The sequence below is a fragment of the Engystomops pustulosus genome, chromosome 9, assembly GCF_040894005.1.
Source record: "Engystomops pustulosus chromosome 9, aEngPut4.maternal, whole genome shotgun sequence".
Classification (NCBI taxonomy): domain Eukaryota; kingdom Metazoa; phylum Chordata; class Amphibia; order Anura; family Leptodactylidae; genus Engystomops; species Engystomops pustulosus.
In genome coordinates this window covers 29128720-29144877 of record NC_092419.1, presented here as the reverse complement: position 1 = coordinate 29144877, position 16158 = coordinate 29128720, and the positions used below count along the sequence as shown (strand labels likewise).

At 42.6% G+C, this 16158-nt stretch overlaps 38 non-coding genes across 38 annotated transcripts; 12 read left to right on the top strand and 26 right to left on the bottom strand.

Moving 5' to 3' along the window:
* Positions 1-22: 22 nt before the first annotated feature.
* TRNAL-CAA (transfer RNA leucine (anticodon CAA)) lies at positions 23-132 on the top strand. The gene is made up of 2 exons: positions 23-60; positions 87-132. It is a non-coding gene; the product is annotated as a tRNA-Leu (tRNA).
* Positions 133-242: 110 nt separating this feature from the next.
* TRNAR-UCG (transfer RNA arginine (anticodon UCG)) lies at positions 243-315 on the bottom strand. The gene has a single exon. It is a non-coding gene; the product is annotated as a tRNA-Arg (tRNA).
* Positions 316-549: 234 nt separating this feature from the next.
* TRNAL-CAA (transfer RNA leucine (anticodon CAA)) lies at positions 550-659 on the top strand. Its single transcript has 2 exons — positions 550-587; positions 614-659. It is a non-coding gene; the product is annotated as a tRNA-Leu (tRNA).
* A 110-nt stretch (positions 660-769) lies between these two features.
* TRNAR-UCG (transfer RNA arginine (anticodon UCG)) lies at positions 770-842 on the bottom strand. Its single transcript has one exon. It is a non-coding gene; the product is annotated as a tRNA-Arg (tRNA).
* Positions 843-1074: 232 nt separating this feature from the next.
* On the top strand, positions 1075-1184 carry TRNAL-CAA (transfer RNA leucine (anticodon CAA)). Its single transcript has 2 exons — positions 1075-1112; positions 1139-1184. It is a non-coding gene; the product is annotated as a tRNA-Leu (tRNA).
* Positions 1185-1294: 110 nt separating this feature from the next.
* On the bottom strand, positions 1295-1367 carry TRNAR-UCG (transfer RNA arginine (anticodon UCG)). The gene has a single exon. It is a non-coding gene; the product is annotated as a tRNA-Arg (tRNA).
* Positions 1368-1819: 452 nt separating this feature from the next.
* Positions 1820-1892, bottom strand: TRNAR-UCG (transfer RNA arginine (anticodon UCG)). The gene has a single exon. It is a non-coding gene; the product is annotated as a tRNA-Arg (tRNA).
* Positions 1893-2124: 232 nt separating this feature from the next.
* On the top strand, positions 2125-2234 carry TRNAL-CAA (transfer RNA leucine (anticodon CAA)). Its single transcript has 2 exons — positions 2125-2162; positions 2189-2234. It is a non-coding gene; the product is annotated as a tRNA-Leu (tRNA).
* A 940-nt stretch (positions 2235-3174) lies between these two features.
* Positions 3175-3284, top strand: TRNAL-CAA (transfer RNA leucine (anticodon CAA)). The gene is made up of 2 exons: positions 3175-3212; positions 3239-3284. It is a non-coding gene; the product is annotated as a tRNA-Leu (tRNA).
* Positions 3285-3919: 635 nt separating this feature from the next.
* TRNAR-UCG (transfer RNA arginine (anticodon UCG)) lies at positions 3920-3992 on the bottom strand. The gene has a single exon. It is a non-coding gene; the product is annotated as a tRNA-Arg (tRNA).
* A 232-nt stretch (positions 3993-4224) lies between these two features.
* Positions 4225-4334, top strand: TRNAL-CAA (transfer RNA leucine (anticodon CAA)). Its single transcript has 2 exons — positions 4225-4262; positions 4289-4334. It is a non-coding gene; the product is annotated as a tRNA-Leu (tRNA).
* A 110-nt stretch (positions 4335-4444) lies between these two features.
* On the bottom strand, positions 4445-4517 carry TRNAR-UCG (transfer RNA arginine (anticodon UCG)). The gene has a single exon. It is a non-coding gene; the product is annotated as a tRNA-Arg (tRNA).
* Positions 4518-4969: 452 nt separating this feature from the next.
* TRNAR-UCG (transfer RNA arginine (anticodon UCG)) lies at positions 4970-5042 on the bottom strand. The gene has a single exon. It is a non-coding gene; the product is annotated as a tRNA-Arg (tRNA).
* Positions 5043-5274: 232 nt separating this feature from the next.
* Positions 5275-5384, top strand: TRNAL-CAA (transfer RNA leucine (anticodon CAA)). Its single transcript has 2 exons — positions 5275-5312; positions 5339-5384. It is a non-coding gene; the product is annotated as a tRNA-Leu (tRNA).
* A 110-nt stretch (positions 5385-5494) lies between these two features.
* TRNAR-UCG (transfer RNA arginine (anticodon UCG)) lies at positions 5495-5567 on the bottom strand. Its single transcript has one exon. It is a non-coding gene; the product is annotated as a tRNA-Arg (tRNA).
* Positions 5568-6019: 452 nt separating this feature from the next.
* Positions 6020-6092, bottom strand: TRNAR-UCG (transfer RNA arginine (anticodon UCG)). The gene has a single exon. It is a non-coding gene; the product is annotated as a tRNA-Arg (tRNA).
* A 232-nt stretch (positions 6093-6324) lies between these two features.
* Positions 6325-6434, top strand: TRNAL-CAA (transfer RNA leucine (anticodon CAA)). The gene is made up of 2 exons: positions 6325-6362; positions 6389-6434. It is a non-coding gene; the product is annotated as a tRNA-Leu (tRNA).
* A 110-nt stretch (positions 6435-6544) lies between these two features.
* TRNAR-UCG (transfer RNA arginine (anticodon UCG)) lies at positions 6545-6617 on the bottom strand. The gene has a single exon. It is a non-coding gene; the product is annotated as a tRNA-Arg (tRNA).
* A 232-nt stretch (positions 6618-6849) lies between these two features.
* TRNAL-CAA (transfer RNA leucine (anticodon CAA)) lies at positions 6850-6959 on the top strand. The gene is made up of 2 exons: positions 6850-6887; positions 6914-6959. It is a non-coding gene; the product is annotated as a tRNA-Leu (tRNA).
* A 110-nt stretch (positions 6960-7069) lies between these two features.
* TRNAR-UCG (transfer RNA arginine (anticodon UCG)) lies at positions 7070-7142 on the bottom strand. Its single transcript has one exon. It is a non-coding gene; the product is annotated as a tRNA-Arg (tRNA).
* A 452-nt stretch (positions 7143-7594) lies between these two features.
* Positions 7595-7667, bottom strand: TRNAR-UCG (transfer RNA arginine (anticodon UCG)). Its single transcript has one exon. It is a non-coding gene; the product is annotated as a tRNA-Arg (tRNA).
* A 452-nt stretch (positions 7668-8119) lies between these two features.
* Positions 8120-8192, bottom strand: TRNAR-UCG (transfer RNA arginine (anticodon UCG)). Its single transcript has one exon. It is a non-coding gene; the product is annotated as a tRNA-Arg (tRNA).
* A 977-nt stretch (positions 8193-9169) lies between these two features.
* On the bottom strand, positions 9170-9242 carry TRNAR-UCG (transfer RNA arginine (anticodon UCG)). Its single transcript has one exon. It is a non-coding gene; the product is annotated as a tRNA-Arg (tRNA).
* A 452-nt stretch (positions 9243-9694) lies between these two features.
* TRNAR-UCG (transfer RNA arginine (anticodon UCG)) lies at positions 9695-9767 on the bottom strand. Its single transcript has one exon. It is a non-coding gene; the product is annotated as a tRNA-Arg (tRNA).
* Positions 9768-10219: 452 nt separating this feature from the next.
* On the bottom strand, positions 10220-10292 carry TRNAR-UCG (transfer RNA arginine (anticodon UCG)). Its single transcript has one exon. It is a non-coding gene; the product is annotated as a tRNA-Arg (tRNA).
* Positions 10293-10744: 452 nt separating this feature from the next.
* Positions 10745-10817, bottom strand: TRNAR-UCG (transfer RNA arginine (anticodon UCG)). The gene has a single exon. It is a non-coding gene; the product is annotated as a tRNA-Arg (tRNA).
* Positions 10818-11269: 452 nt separating this feature from the next.
* Positions 11270-11342, bottom strand: TRNAR-UCG (transfer RNA arginine (anticodon UCG)). Its single transcript has one exon. It is a non-coding gene; the product is annotated as a tRNA-Arg (tRNA).
* A 232-nt stretch (positions 11343-11574) lies between these two features.
* TRNAL-CAA (transfer RNA leucine (anticodon CAA)) lies at positions 11575-11684 on the top strand. Its single transcript has 2 exons — positions 11575-11612; positions 11639-11684. It is a non-coding gene; the product is annotated as a tRNA-Leu (tRNA).
* Positions 11685-11794: 110 nt separating this feature from the next.
* TRNAR-UCG (transfer RNA arginine (anticodon UCG)) lies at positions 11795-11867 on the bottom strand. The gene has a single exon. It is a non-coding gene; the product is annotated as a tRNA-Arg (tRNA).
* A 452-nt stretch (positions 11868-12319) lies between these two features.
* On the bottom strand, positions 12320-12392 carry TRNAR-UCG (transfer RNA arginine (anticodon UCG)). Its single transcript has one exon. It is a non-coding gene; the product is annotated as a tRNA-Arg (tRNA).
* A 232-nt stretch (positions 12393-12624) lies between these two features.
* On the top strand, positions 12625-12734 carry TRNAL-CAA (transfer RNA leucine (anticodon CAA)). The gene is made up of 2 exons: positions 12625-12662; positions 12689-12734. It is a non-coding gene; the product is annotated as a tRNA-Leu (tRNA).
* A 110-nt stretch (positions 12735-12844) lies between these two features.
* TRNAR-UCG (transfer RNA arginine (anticodon UCG)) lies at positions 12845-12917 on the bottom strand. Its single transcript has one exon. It is a non-coding gene; the product is annotated as a tRNA-Arg (tRNA).
* Positions 12918-13149: 232 nt separating this feature from the next.
* On the top strand, positions 13150-13259 carry TRNAL-CAA (transfer RNA leucine (anticodon CAA)). The gene is made up of 2 exons: positions 13150-13187; positions 13214-13259. It is a non-coding gene; the product is annotated as a tRNA-Leu (tRNA).
* A 110-nt stretch (positions 13260-13369) lies between these two features.
* On the bottom strand, positions 13370-13442 carry TRNAR-UCG (transfer RNA arginine (anticodon UCG)). Its single transcript has one exon. It is a non-coding gene; the product is annotated as a tRNA-Arg (tRNA).
* A 452-nt stretch (positions 13443-13894) lies between these two features.
* TRNAR-UCG (transfer RNA arginine (anticodon UCG)) lies at positions 13895-13967 on the bottom strand. The gene has a single exon. It is a non-coding gene; the product is annotated as a tRNA-Arg (tRNA).
* A 452-nt stretch (positions 13968-14419) lies between these two features.
* Positions 14420-14492, bottom strand: TRNAR-UCG (transfer RNA arginine (anticodon UCG)). The gene has a single exon. It is a non-coding gene; the product is annotated as a tRNA-Arg (tRNA).
* Positions 14493-15469: 977 nt separating this feature from the next.
* On the bottom strand, positions 15470-15542 carry TRNAR-UCG (transfer RNA arginine (anticodon UCG)). Its single transcript has one exon. It is a non-coding gene; the product is annotated as a tRNA-Arg (tRNA).
* A 452-nt stretch (positions 15543-15994) lies between these two features.
* On the bottom strand, positions 15995-16067 carry TRNAR-UCG (transfer RNA arginine (anticodon UCG)). Its single transcript has one exon. It is a non-coding gene; the product is annotated as a tRNA-Arg (tRNA).
* Positions 16068-16158: the final 91 nt, after the last annotated feature.

Sequence of the window (16158 nt, the reverse complement as noted above, 5' to 3'; positions counted from 1 at the left end):
AGGAATGGACTAAAATGTCTTTGCCAGAATGGCCGAGTGGTCTAAGGCGCCAGACTCAAGAGCAAATTCTTCCCCCAACATGGGTGTTCTGGTCTCCAAATGGAGGCGTGGGTTCAAATCCCACTTCTGACAGCAAGCTTTTGGCAAAGCAAGCTTTCTTACATGAGTCAATGTAAACGCTAACTTATACTCGTGTAATCAAATTCAAAAGATAGCACTTAGACAGCTCTCTGTTAACTCATCGACCACGAAGGGACTCGAACCCTCAATCTTCTGATCCGAAGTCAGACGCCTTATCCATTAGGCCACGCGGTCCTGACGGTAGGCTCTGTGGACTTTACGTTGAAAAAGGAAATACTATTGTGTCTTTGGTTTCATTTGAGGTAAAAGACAAAACAAAACTTTCTTTCTAGTATACATCAACAAATACAGTAGACCTACATGACATTCCAGATTTCTCTGTAATTTTTTCACATATTGCACATAACGCCTGACCATATGGTAAACCACACGGCTAAGGAATGGACTAAAATGTCTCTTTGCCAGTATGTCAGAATGGCCGAGTGGTCTAAGGCGCCAGACTCAAGAGCAAATTCTTCCCCCAACATGGGTGTTCTGGTCTCCAAATGGAGGCGTGGGTTCAAATCCCACTTCTGACAGCAAGTTTTTGGCAAAGCAAGCTTTCTTACATGAGTCAATGTAAACGCTAACTTATACTCGTGTAATCAAATTCAAAAGATAGCACTTAGGCAGCGCTCTATTAACTCATCGACCGCGAAGGGACTCGAACCCTCAATCTTCTGATCCGAAGTCAGACGCCTTATCCATTAGGCCACGCGGTCCTGATGGTAGGCTCTGTGGACTTTACGTTGAAACAGGAAATACTGTTGTGTCTTTGGTTTCATTTGAGGTAAAAGACAAAACAAAACTTTCTTTCTAGTATACATCAACAAATACAGTAGACCTACATGACATTCCAGATTTCTCTGTAATTTTTTCACATATTGCACATAACGCCTGACCATACGGTAAACCACACGGCTAAGGAATGGACTAAAATGTCTTTGCCAGTATGTCAGAATGGCCGAGTGGTCTAAGGCGCCAGACTCAAGAGCAAATTCTTCCCCCAACATGGGTGTTCTGGTCTCCAAATGGAGGCGTGGGTTCAAATCCCACTTCTGACAGCAAGTTTTTGGCAAAGCAAGCTTTCTTACATGAGTCAATGTAAACGCTAACTTATACTCGTGTAATCAAATTCAAAAGATAGCACTTAGACAGCTCTCTGTTAACTCATTGACCACGAAGGGACTCGAACCCTCAATCTTCTGATCCGAAGTCAGACGCCTTATCCATTAGGCCACGCGGTCCTGATGGTAGGCTCTGTGGACTTTACGTTGAAACAGGAAATACTGTTGTGTCTTTGGTTTCATTTGAGGTAAAAGACAAAACAAAACTTTCTTTCTAGTATACATCAACAAATACAGTAGACCTACATGACATTCCAGATTTCTCTGTAATTTTTTCACATATTGCACATAACGCCTGACCATACGGTAAACCACACGGCTAAGGAATGGACTAAAATGTCTTTGCCAGTATGTCAGAATGGCCGAGTGGTCTAAGGCGCCACACTCAAGAGCAAATTCTTCCCCCAACATGGGTGTTCTGGTCTCCAAATGGAGGCGTGGGTTCAAATCCCACTTCTGACAGCAAGTTTTTGGCAAAGCAAGCTTTCTTACATGACTCAATGTAAACGCTAACTTATACTCGTGTAATCAAATTCAAAAGATAGCACTTAGGCAGCGCTCTATTAACTCATCGACCACGAAGGGACTCGAACCCTCAATCTTCTGATCCGAAGTCAGACGCCTTATCCATTAGGCCACGCGGTCCTGACGGTAGGCTCTGTGGACTTTACGTTGAAACAGGAAATACTATTGTGTCTTTGGTTTCATTTGAGGTAAAAGACAAAACAAAACTTTCTTTCTAGTATACATCAACAAATACAGTAGACCTACATGACATTCCAGATTTCTCTGTAATTTTTTCACATATTGCACATAACGCCTGACCATATGGTAAACCACACGGCTAAGGAATGGACTAAAATGTCTTTGCCAGTATGTCAGAATGGCCGAGTGGTCTAAGGCGCCAGACTCAAGAGCAAATTCTTCCCCCAACATGGGTGTTCTGGTCTCCAAATGGAGGCGTGGGTTCAAATCCCACTTCTGACAGCAAGTTTTTGGCAAAGCAAGCTTTCTTACATGAGTCAATGCAAACGCTAACTTATACTCGTGTAATCAAATTCAAAAGATAGCAATTAGGCAGCGCTCTATTAACTCATCGACCACGAAGGGACTCGACCCCTCAATCTTCTGATCCGAAGTCAGACGCCTTATCCATTAGGCCACGCGGTCCTGACGGTAGGCTCTGTGGACTTTACGTTGAAACAGGAAATACTATTGTGTCTTTGGTTTCATTTGAGGTAAAAGACAAAACAAAACTTTCTTTCTAGTATACATCAACAAATACAGTAGACCTACATGACATTCCAGATTTCTCTGTAATTTTTTCACATATTGCACATAACGCCTGACCATACGGTAAACCACACGGCTAAGGAATGGACTAAAATGTCTTTGCCAGTATGTCAGAATGGCCGAGTGGTCTAAGGCGCCAGACTCAAGAGCAAATTCTTCCCCCAACATGGGTGTTCTGTTCTCCAAATGGAGGTGTGGGTTCAAATCCCACTTCTGACAGCAAGTTTTTGGCAAAGCAAGCTTTCTTACATGAGTCAATGTAAACGCTAACTTATACTCGTGTAATCAAATTCAAAAGATAGCACTTAGACAGCTCTCTGTTAACTCATCGACCACGAAGGGGCTCGAATCCTCAATCTTCTGACCCGAAGTCAGACGCCTTATCCATTAGGCCACGTGGTCCTGATGGTAGGCTCTGTGGACTTTACGTTGAAACAGGAAATACTGTTGTGTCTTTGGTTTCATTTGAGGTAAAAGACAAAACAAAACTTTCTTTCTAGTATACATCAACAAATACAGTAGACCTACATGACATTCCAGATTTCTCTGTAATTTTTTCACATATTGCACATAACGCCTGACCATACGGTAAACCACACGGCTAAGGAATGGACTAAAATGACTTTGCCAATATGTCAGAATGGCCGAGTGGTCTAAGGCGCCAGACTCAAGAGCAAATTCTTCCCCCAACATGGGTGTTCTGGTCTCCAAATGGAGGCGTGGGTTCAAATCCCACTTCTGACAGCAAGTTTTTGGCAAAGCAAGCTTTCTTACAAGAGTCAATGTAAACGCTAACTTATACTCGTGTAATCAAATTCAAAAGATAGCACTTAGACAGCTCTCTATTAACTCATCGACATCGAAGGGACTCGAACCCTCAATCTTCTGATCCGAAGTCAGACGCCTTATCCATTAGGCCACGCGGTCCTGATGGTAGGCTCTGTGGACTTTACGTTGAAACAGGAAATACTATTGTGTCTTTGGTTTCATTTGAGGTAAAAGACAAAACAAAACTTTCTTTCTAGTATACATCAACAAATACAGTAGACCTACATGACATTCCAGATTTCTCTGTAATTTTTTCACATATTGCACATAACGCCTGACCATACGGTAAACCACACGGCTAAGGAATGGACTACAATGTCTTTGCCAGTGTGACAGAATGGCCGAGTGGTCTAAGGCGCCAGACTCAAGAGCAAATTCTTCCCCCAACATGGGTGTTCTGGTCTCCAAATGGAGGCGTGGGTTCAAATCCCACTTCTGACAGCAAGTTTTTGGCAAAGCAAGCTTTCTTACATGAGTCAATGTAAGCGCTAACTTATATTCGTTTAATCAAATTCAAAAGATAGCACTTAGGCAGCGCTCTATTAACTCATCGACCACGAAGGGACTCGAACCCTCAATCTTCTGATCCGAAGTCAGACGCCTTATCCATTAGGCCACGCGGTCCTTACAGTATGTTCTGTGGACTTTACGTTGAAACAGGAAATACTGTTGTGTCTTTGGTTTCATTTGAGGTAAAAGACAAAACAAAACTTTCTTTCTAGTATACATCAACAAATACAGTAGACCTACATGACATTCCAGATTTCTCTGTAATTTTTTCACATATTGCACATAACGCCTGACCATACGGTAAACCACACGGCTAAGGAATGGACTAAAATGTCTTTGCCAGTATGTCAGAATGGCCGAGTGGTCTAAGGCGCCAGACTCAAGAGCAAATTCTTCCCCCAACATGGGTGTTCTGGTCTCCAAATGGAGGCGTGGGTTCAATTCCCACTTCTGACAGATAGTTTTTGGCAAAGCAAGCTTTCTTACATGAGTCAATGTAAACGCTAACTTATACTCGTGTAATCAAATTCAAAAGATAGCACTTAGGCAGCGCTCTATTAACTCATCGACCACGAAGGGACTCGAACCCTCAATCATCTGATCCGAAGTCAGACGCCTTATCCATTAGGCCACGCGGTCCTTACAGTATGTTCTGTGGACTTTACGTTGAAACAGGAAATACTGTTGTGTCTTTGGTTTCATTTGAGGTAAAAGACAAAACAAAACTTTCTTTCTAGTATACATCAACAAATACAGTAGACCTACATGACATTCCAGATTTCTCTGTAATTTTTTCACATATTGCACATAACGCCTGACCATACGGTAAACCACACGGCTAAGGAATGGACTAAAATGTCTTTGCCAGTATGTCACAATGGCCGAGTGGTCTAAGGCGCCAGACTCAAGAGCAAATTCTTCCCCCAACATGGGTGTTCTGGTCTCCAAATGGAGGCGTGGGTTCAAATCCCACTTCTGACAGCAAGTTTTTGGCAAAGCAAGCTTTCTTACATGAGTCAATGTAAACGCTAACTTATACTCGTGTAATCAAATTCAAAAGATAGCACTTAGACAGCTCTCTTTTAACTCATCGACCACGAAGGGACTCGAACCCTCAATCTTCTGATCCGAAGTCAGACGCCTTATCCATTAGGCCACACGGTTCTGACGGTAGGCTCTGTGGACTTTACGTTGAAACAGGAAATACTATTGTGTCTTTGGTTTCATTTGAGGTAAAAGACAAAACAAAACTTTCTTTCTAGTATACATCAACAAATACAGTAGACCTACATGACATTCCAGATTTCTCTGTAATTTTTTCACATATTGCACATAACGCCTGACCATACGGTAAACCACACGGCTAAGGAATGGACTAAAATGTCTTTGCCAGTATGTCAGAATGGCCGAGTGGTCTAAGGCGCCAGACTCAAGAGCAAATTCTTCCCCCAACATGGGTGTTCTGGTCTCCAAATGGAGGCGTGGGTTCAAATCCCACTTCTGACAGCAAATTTTTGGCAAAGCAAGCTTTCTTACATGAGTCAATGTAAACGCTAACTTATACTCGTGTAATCAAATTCAAAAGATAGCACTTAGACAGCTCTCTATTAACTCATCGACCACGAAGGGACTCGAACCCTCAATCTTCTGATCCGAAGTCAGACGCCTTATCCATTAGGCCACGCGGTCCTGATGGTAGGCTCTGTGGACTTTACGTTGAAACAGGAAATACTGTTGTGTCTTTGGTTTCATTTGAGGTAAAAGACAAAACAAAACTTTCTTTCTAGTATACATCAACAAATACAGTAGACCTACATGACATTCCAGATTTCTCTGTAATTTTTTCACATATTGCACATAACGCCTGACCATACGGTAAACCACACGGCTAAGGAATGGACTAAAATGTCTTTGCCAGTATGTCACAATGGCCGAGTGGTCTAAGGCGCCAGACTCAAGAGCAAATTCTTCCCCCAACATGGGTGTTCTGGTCTCCAAATGGAGGCGTGGGTTCAAATCCCACTTCTGACAGCAAGTTTTTGGCAAAGCAAGCTTTCTTACATGAGTCAATGTAAACGCTAACTTATACTCGTGTAATCAAATTCAAAAGATAGCACTTAGACAGCTCTCTTTTAACTCATCGACCACGAAGGGACTCGAACCCTCAATCTTCTGATCCGAAGTCAGACGCCTTATCCATTAGGCCACACGGTTCTGACGGTAGGCTCTGTGGACTTTACGTTGAAACAGGAAATACTATTGTGTCTTTGGTTTCATTTGAGGTAAAAGACAAAACAAAACTTTCTTTCTAGTATACATCAACAAATACAGTAGACCTACATGACATTCCAGATTTCTCTGTAATTTTTTCACATATTGCACATAACGCCTGACCATATGGTAAACCACACGGCTAAGGAATGGACTAAAATGTCTTTGCCAGTATGTCAGAATGGCCGAGTGGTCTAAGGCGCCAGACTCAAGAGCAAATTCTTCCCCCAACATGGGTGTTCTGGTCTCCAAATGGAGGCGTGGGTTCAAATCCCACTTCTGACAGCAAGTTTTTGGCAAAGCAAGCTTTCTTACATGAGTCAATGTAAACGCTAACTTATACTCGTGTAATCAAATTCAAAAGATAGCACTTAGGCAGCGCTCTATTAACTCATCGACCGCGAAGGGACTCGAACCCTCAATCTTCTGATCCGAAGTCAGACGCCTTATCCATTAGGCCACGCGGTCCTGATGGTAGGCTCTGTGGACTTTACGTTGAAACAGGAAATACTGTTGTGTCTTTGGTTTCATTTGAGGTAAAAGACAAAACAAAACTTTCTTTCTAGTATACATCAACAAATACAGTAGACCTACATGACATTCCAGATTTCTCTGTAATTTTTTCACATATTGCACATAACGCCTGACCATACGGTAAACCACACGGCTAAGGAATGGACTAAAATGTCTTTGCCAGTATGTCAGAATGGCCGAGTGGTCTAAGGCGCCAGACTCAAGAGCAAATTCTTCCCCCAACATGGGTGTTCTGGTCTCCAAATGGAGGCGTGGGTTCAAATCCCACTTCTGACAGCAAGTTTTTGGCAAAGCAAGCTTTCTTACATGAGTCAATGTAAACGCTAACTTATACTCGTGTAATCAAATTCAAAAGATAGCACTTAGACAGCTCTCTGTTAACTCATTGACCACGAAGGGACTCGAACCCTCAATCTTCTGATCCGAAGTCAGACGCCTTATCCATTAGGCCACGCGGTCCTGATGGTAGGCTCTGTGGACTTTACGTTGAAACAGGAAATACTGTTGTGTCTTTGGTTTCATTTGAGGTAAAAGACAAAACAAAACTTTCTTTCTAGTATACATCAACAAATACAGTAGACCTACATGACATTCCAGATTTCTCTGTAATTTTTTCACATATTGCACATAACGCCTGACCATACGGTAAACCACACGGCTAAGGAATGGACTAAAATGTCTTTGCCAGTATGTCAGAATGGCCGAGTGGTCTAAGGCGCCACACTCAAGAGCAAATTCTTCCCCCAACATGGGTGTTCTGGTCTCCAAATGGAGGCGTGGGTTCAAATCCCACTTCTGACAGCAAGTTTTTGGCAAAGCAAGCTTTCTTACATGAGTCAATGTAAACGCTAACTTATACTCGTGTAATCAAATTCAAAAGATAGCACTTAGGCAGCGCTCTATTAACTCATCGACCACGAAGGGACTCGAACCCTCAATCTTCTGATCCGAAGTCAGACGCCTTATCCATTAGGCCACGCGGTCCTGACGGTAGGCTCTGTGGACTTTACGTTGAAACAGGAAATACTATTGTGTCTTTGGTTTCATTTGAGGTAAAAGACAAAACAAAACTTTCTTTCTAGTATACATCAACAAATACAGTAGACCTACATGACATTCGAGATTTCTCTGTAATTTTTTCACATATTGCACATAACGCCTGACCATACGGTAAACCACACGGCTAAGGAATGGACTAATATGTCTTTGCCAGTATGTCAGAATGGCCGAGTGGTCTAAGGCGCCACACTCAAGAGCAAATTCTTCCCCCAACATGGGTGTTCTGGTCTCCAAATGGAGGCGTGGGTTCAAATCCCACTTCTGACAGCAAGTTTTTGGCAAAGCAAGCTTTCTTACATGACTCAATGTAAACGCTAACTTATACTCGTGTAATCAAATTCAAAAGATAGCACTTAGGCAGCGCTCTATTAAGTCATCGACCACGAAGGGACTCGAACCCTCAATCTTCTGATCCGAAGTCAGACGCCTTATCCATTAGGCCACGCGGTCCTGACGGTAGGTTCTGTGGACTTTACGTTGAAACAGGAAATACTATTGTGTCTTTGGTTTCATTTGAGGTAAAAGACAAAACAAAACTTTCTTTCTAGTATACATCAACAAATACAGTAGACCTACATGACATTCCAGATTTCTCTGTAATTTTTTCACATATTGCACATAACGCCTGACCATACGGTAAACCACACGGCTAAGGAATGGACTAAAATGTCTTTGCCAGTATGTCAGAATGGCCGAGTGGTCTAAGGCGCCAGACTCAAGAGCAAATTCTTCCCCCAACATGGGTGTTCTGGTCTCCAAATGGAGGTGTGGGTTCAAATCCCACATCTGACAGCAAGTTTTTGGCAAAGCAAGCTTTCTTACATGAGTCAATGTAAACGCTAACTTATACTCGTGTAATCAAATTCAAAAGATAGCACTTAGACAGCTCTCTGTTAACTCATCGACCACGAAGGGACTCGAATCCTCAATCTTCTGACCCGAAGTCAGACGCCTTATCCATTAGGCCACGCGGTCCTGATGGTAGGCTCTGTGGACTTTACGTTGAAACAGGAAATACTGTTGTGTCTTTGGTTTCATTTGAGGTAAAAGACAAAACAAAACTTTCTTTCTAGTATACATCAACAAATACAGTAGACCTACATGACATTCCAGATTTCTCTGTAATTTTTTCACATATTGCACATAACGCCTGACCATACGGTAAACCACACGGCTAAGGAATGGACTACAATGTCTTTGCCAGTGTGACAGAATGGCCGAGTGGTCTAAGGCGCCAGACTCAAGAGCAAATTCTTCCCCCAACATGGGTGTTCTGGTCTCCAAATGGAGGCGTGGGTTCAAATCCCACTTCTGACAGCAAGTTTTTGGCAAAGCAAGCTTTCTTACATGAGTCAATGTAAACGCTAACTTATACTCGTGTAATCAAATTCAAAAGATAGCACTTAGACAGCTCTCTGTTAACTCATTGACCACGAAGGGACTCGAACCCTCAATCTTCTGATCCGAAGTCAGACGCCTTATCCATTAGGCCACGCGGTCCTGATGGTAGGCTCTGTGGACTTTACGTTGAAACAGGAAATACTGTTGTGTCTTTGGTTTCATTTGAGGTAAAAGACAAAACAAAACTTTCTTTCTAGTATACATCAACAAATACAGTAGACCTACATGACATTCCAGATTTCTCTGTAATTTTTTCACATATTGCACATAACGCCTGACCATACGGTAAACCACACGGCTAAGGAATGGACTAAAATGTCTTTGCCAGTATGTCAGAATGGCCGAGTGGTCTAAGGCGCCACACTCAAGAGCAAATTCTTCCCCCAACATGGGTGTTCTGGTCTCCAAATGGAGGCGTGGGTTCAAATCCCACTTCTGACAGCAAGTTTTTGGCAAAGCAAGCTTTCTTACATGAGTCAATGTAAACGCTAACTTATACTCGTGTAATCAAATTCAAAAGATAGCACTTAGACAGCTCTCTGTTAACTCATTGACCACGAAGGGACTCGAACCCTCAATCTTCTGATCCGAAGTCAGACGCCTTATCCATTAGGCCACGCGGTCCTGATGGTAGGCTCTGTGGACTTTACGTTGAAACAGGAAATACTGTTGTGTCTTTGGTTTCATTTGAGGTAAAAGACAAAACAAAACTTTCTTTCTAGTATACATCAACAAATACAGTAGACCTACATGACATTCCAGATTTCTCTGTAATTTTTTCACATATTGCACATAACGCCTGACCATACGGTAAACCACACGGCTAAGGAATGGACTAAAATGTCTTTGCCAGTATGTCAGAATGGCCGAGTGGTCTAAGGCGCCACACTCAAGAGCAAATTCTTCCCCCAACATGGGTGTTCTGGTCTCCAAATGGAGGCGTGGGTTCAAATCCCACTTCTGACAGCAAGTTTTTGGCAAAGCAAGCTTTCTTACATGAGTCAATGTAAACGCTAACTTATACTCGTGTAATCAAATTCAAAAGATAGCACTTAGGCAGCGCTCTATTAACTCATCGACCACGAAGGGACTCGAACCCTCAATCTTCTGATCCGAAGTCAGACGCCTTATCCATTAGGCCACGCGGTCCTGACGGTAGGCTCTGTGGACTTTACGTTGAAACAGGAAATACTATTGTGTCTTTGGTTTCATTTGAGGTAAAAGACAAAACAAAACTTTCTTTCTAGTATACATCAACAAATACAGTAGACCTACATGACATTCCAGATTTCTCTGTAATTTTTTCACATATTGCACATAACGCCTGACCATACGGTAAACCACACGGCTAAGGAATGGACTACAATGTCTTTGCCAGTGTGACAGAATGGCCGAGTGGTCTAAGGCGCCAGACTCAAGAGCAAATTCTTCCCCCAACATGGGTGTTCTGGTCTCCAAATGGAGGCGTGGGTTCAAATCCCACATCTGACAGCAAGTTTTTGGCAAAGCAAGCTTTCTTACATGAGTCAATGTAAGCGCTAACTTATATTCGTTTAATCAAATTCAAAAGATAGCACTTAGGCAGCGCTCTATTAACTCATCGACCACGAAGGGACTCGAACCCTCAATCATCTGATCCGAAGTCAGACGCCTTATCCATTAGGCCACGCGGTCCTTACAGTATGTTCTGTGGACTTTACGTTGAAACAGGAAATACTGTTGTGTCTTTGGTTTCATTTGAGGTAAAAGACAAAACAAAACTTTCTTTCTAGTATACATCAACAAATACAGTAGACCTACATGACATTCCAGATTTCTCTGTAATTTTTTCACATATTGCACATAACGCCTGACCATACGGTAAACCACACGGCTAAGGAATGGACTAAAATGTCTTTGCCAGTATGTCACAATGGCCGAGTGGTCTAAGGCGCCAGACTCAAGAGCAAATTCTTCCCCCAACATGGGTGTTCTGGTCTCCAAATGGAGGCGTGGGTTCAAATCCCACTTCTGACAGCAAGTTTTTGGCAAAGCAAGCTTTCTTACATGAGTCAATGTAAACGCTAACTTATACTCGTGTAATCAAATTCAAAAGATAGCACTTAGACAGCTCTCTTTTAACTCATCGACCACGAAGGGACTCGAACCCTCAATCTTCTGATCCGAAGTCAGACGCCTTATCCATTAGGCCACACGGTTCTGACGGTAGGCTCTGTGGACTTTACGTTGAAACAGGAAATACTATTGTGTCTTTGGTTTCATTTGAGGTAAAAGACAAAACAAAACTTTCTTTCTAGTATACATCAACAAATACAGTAGACCTACATGACATTCCAGATTTCTCTGTAATTTTTTCACATATTGCACATAACGCCTGACCATACGGTAAACCACACGGCTAAGGAATGGACTAAAATGTCTTTGCCAGTATGTCAGAATGGCCGAGTGGTCTAAGGCGCCAGACTCAAGAGCAAATTCTTCCCCCAACATGGGTGTTCTGGTCTCCAAATGGAGGCGTGGGTTCAAATCCCACTTCTGACAGCAAATTTTTGGCAAAGCAAGCTTTCTTACATGAGTCAATGTAAACGCTAACTTATACTCGTGTAATCAAATTCAAAAGATAGCACTTAGACAGCTCTCTATTAACTCATCGACCACGAAGGGACTCGAACCCTCAATCTTCTGATCCGAAGTCAGACGCCTTATCCATTAGGCCACGCGGTCCTGATGGTAGGCTCTGTGGACTTTACGTTGAAACAGGAAATACTGTTGTGTCTTTGGTTTCATTTGAGGTAAAAGACAAAACAAAACTTTCTTTCTAGTATACATCAACAAATACAGTAGACCTACATGACATTCCAGATTTCTCTGTAATTTTTTCACATATTGCACATAACGCCTGACCATACGGTAAACCACACGGCTAAGGAATGGACTAAAATGTCTTTGCCAGTATGTCACAATGGCCGAGTGGTCTAAGGCGCCAGACTCAAGAGCAAATTCTTCCCCCAACATGGGTGTTCTGGTCTCCAAATGGAGGCGTGGGTTCAAATCCCACTTCTGACAGCAAGTTTTTGGCAAAGCAAGCTTTCTTACATGAGTCAATGTAAACGCTAACTTATACTCGTGTAATCAAATTCAAAAGATAGCACTTAGACAGCTCTCTTTTAACTCATCGACCACGAAGGGACTCGAACCCTCAATCTTCTGATCCGAAGTCAGACGCCTTATCCATTAGGCCACACGGTTCTGACGGTAGGCTCTGTGGACTTTACGTTGAAACAGGAAATACTATTGTGTCTTTGGTTTCATTTGAGGTAAAAGACAAAACAAAACTTTCTTTCTAGTATACATCAACAAATACAGTAGACCTACATGACATTCCAGATTTCTCTGTAATTTTTTCACATATTGCACATAACGCCTGACCATATGGTAAACCACACGGCTAAGGAATGGACTAAAATGTCTTTGCCAGTATGTCAGAATGGCCGAGTGGTCTAAGGCGCCAGACTCAAGAGCAAATTCTTCCCCCAACATGGGTGTTCTGGTCTCCAAATGGAGGCGTGGGTTCAAATCCCACTTCTGACAGCAAGTTTTTGGCAAAGCAAGCTTTCTTACATGAGTCAATGTAAACGCTAACTTATACTCGTGTAATCAAATTCAAAAGATAGCACTTAGGCAGCGCTCTATTAACTCATCGACCGCGAAGGGACTCGAACCCTCAATCTTCTGATCCGAAGTCAGACGCCTTATCCATTAGGCCACGCGGTCCTGATGGTAGGCTCTGTGGACTTTACGTTGAAACAGGAAATACTGTTGTGTCTTTGGTTTCATTTGAGGTAAAAGACAAAACAAAACTTTCTTTCTAGTATACATCAACAAATACAGTAGACCTACATGACATTCCAGATTTCTCTGTAATTTTTTCACATATTGCACATAACGCCTGACCATACGGTAAACCACACGGCTAAGGAATGGACTAAAATGTCTTTGCCAGTATGTCAGAATGGCCGAGTGGTCTAAGGCGCCAGACTCAAGAGCAAATTCTTCCCCCAACATGGGTGTTCTGGTCTCCAAATGGAGGCGTGGGTTCAAATCCCACTTCTGACAGCAAGTTTTTGGCAAAGCAAGCTTTCTTACATGAGTCAATGTAAACGCTAACTTATACTCGTGTAATCAAATTCAAAAGATAGCACTTAGACAGCTCTCTGTTAACTCATTGACCACGAAGGGACTCGAACCCTCAATCTTCTGATCCGAAGTCAGACGCCTTATCCATTAGGCCACGCGGTCCTGATGGTAGGCTCTGTGGACTTTACGTTGAAACAGGAAATACTGTTGTGTCTTTGGTTTCATTTGAGGTAAAAGACAAAACAAAACTTTCTTTCTAGTATACATCAACAAATACAGTAGACCTACATGACATTCCAGATTTCTCTGTAATTTTTTCACATATTGCACATAACGCCTGACCATACGGTAAACCACACGGCTAAGGAATGGACTAAAATGTCTTTGCCAGTATGTCAGAATGGCCGAGTGGTCTAAGGCGCCACACTCAAGAGCAAATTCTTCCCCCAACATGGGTGTTCTGGTCTCCAAATGGAGGCGTGGGTTCAAATCCCACTTCTGACAGCAAGTTTTTGGCAAAGCAAGCTTTCTTACATGAGTCAATGTAAACGCTAACTTATACTCGTGTAATCAAATTCAAAAGATAGCACTTAGGCAGCGCTCTATTAACTCATCGACCACGAAGGGACTCGAACCCTCAATCTTCTGATCCGAAGTCAGACGCCTTATCCATTAGGCCACGCGGTCCTGACGGTAGGCTCTGTGGACTTTACGTTGAAACAGGAAATACTATTGTGTCTTTGGTTTCATTTGAGGTAAAAGACAAAACAAAACTTTCTTTCTAGTATACATCAACAAATACAGTAGACCTACATGACATTCGAGATTTCTCTGTAATTTTTTCACATATTGCACATAACGCCTGACCATACGGTAAACCACACGGCTAAGGAATGGACTAATATGTCTTTGCCAGTATGTCAGAATGGCCGAGTGGTCTAAGGCGCCACACTCAAGAGCAAATTCTTCCCCCAACATGGGTGTTCTGGTCTCCAAATGGAGGCGTGGGTTCAAATCCCACTTCTGACAGCAAGTTTTTGGCAAAGCAAGCTTTCTTACATGACTCAATGTAAACGCTAACTTATACTCGTGTAATCAAATTCAAAAGATAGCACTTAGGCAGCGCTCTATTAAGTCATCGACCACGAAGGGACTCGAACCCTCAATCTTCTGATCCGAAGTCAGACGCCTTATCCATTAGGCCACGCGGTCCTGACGGTAGGTTCTGTGGACTTTACGTTGAAACAGGAAATACTATTGTGTCTTTGGTTTCATTTGAGGTAAAAGACAAAACAAAACTTTCTTTCTAGTATACATCAACAAATACAGTAGACCTACATGACATTCCAGATTTCTCTGTAATTTTTTCACATATTGCACATAACGCCTGACCATACGGTAAACCACACGGCTAAGGAATGGACTAAAATGTCTTTGCCAGTATGTCAGAATGGCCGAGTGGTCTAAGGCGCCAGACTCAAGAGCAAATTCTTCCCCCAACATGGGTGTTCTGGTCTCCAAATGGAGGTGTGGGTTCAAATCCCACATCTGACAGCAAGTTTTTGGCAAAGCAAGCTTTCTTACATGAGTCAATGTAAACGCTAACTTATACTCGTGTAATCAAATTCAAAAGATAGCACTTAGACAGCTCTCTGTTAACTCATCGACCACGAAGGGACTCGAATCCTCAATCTTCTGACCCGAAGTCAGACGCCTTATCCATTAGGCCACGCGGTCCTGATGGTAGGCTCTGTGGACTTTACGTTGAAACAGGAAATACTGTTGTGTCTTTGGTTTCATTTGAGGTAAAAGACAAAACAAAACTTTCTTTCTAGTATACATCAACAAATACAGTAGACCTACATGACATTCCAGATTTCTCTGTAATTTTTTCACATATTGCACATAACGCCTGACCATACGGTAAACCACACGGCTAAGGAATGGACTACAATGTCTTTGCCAGTGTGACAGAATGGCCGAGTGGTCTAAGGCGCCAGACTCAAGAGCAAATTCTTCCCCCAACATGGGTGTTCTGGTCTCCAAATGGAGGCGTGGGTTCAAATCCCACTTCTGACAGCAAGTTTTTGGCAAAGCAAGCTTTCTTACATGAGTCAATGTAAACGCTAACTTATACTCGTGTAATCAAATTCAAAAGATAGCACTTAGACAGCTCTCTGTTAACTCATTGACCACGAAGGGACTCGAACCCTCAATCTTCTGATCCGAAGTCAGACGCCTTATCCATTAGGCCACGCGGTCCTGATGGTAGGCTCTGTGGACTTTACGTTGAAACAGGAAATACTGTTGTGTCTTTGGTTTCATTTGAGGTAAAAGACAAAACAAAACTTTCTTTCTAGTATACATCAACAAATACAGTAGACCTACATGACATTCCAGATTTCTCTGTAATTTTTTCACATATTGCACATAACGCCTGACCATACGGTAAACCACACGGCTAAGGAATGGACTAAAATGTCTTTGCCAGTATGTCAGAATGGCCGAGTGGTCTAAGGCGCCACACTCAAGAGCAAATTCTTCCCCCAACATGGGTGTTCTGGTCTCCAAATGGAGGCGTGGGTTCAAATCCCACTTCTGACAGCAAGTTTTTGGCAAAGCAAGCTTTCTTACATGAGTCAATGTAAACGCTAACTTATACTCGTGTAATCAAATTCAAAAGATAGCACTTAGACAGCTCTCTGTTAACTCATTGACCACGAAGGGACTCGAACCCTCAATCTTCTGATCCGAAGTCAGACGCCTTATCCATTAGGCCACGCGGTCCTGATGGTAGGCTCTGTGGACTTTACGTTGAAACAGGAAATACTGTTGTGTCTTTGGTTTCATTTGAGGTAAAAGACAAAACAAAACTTTC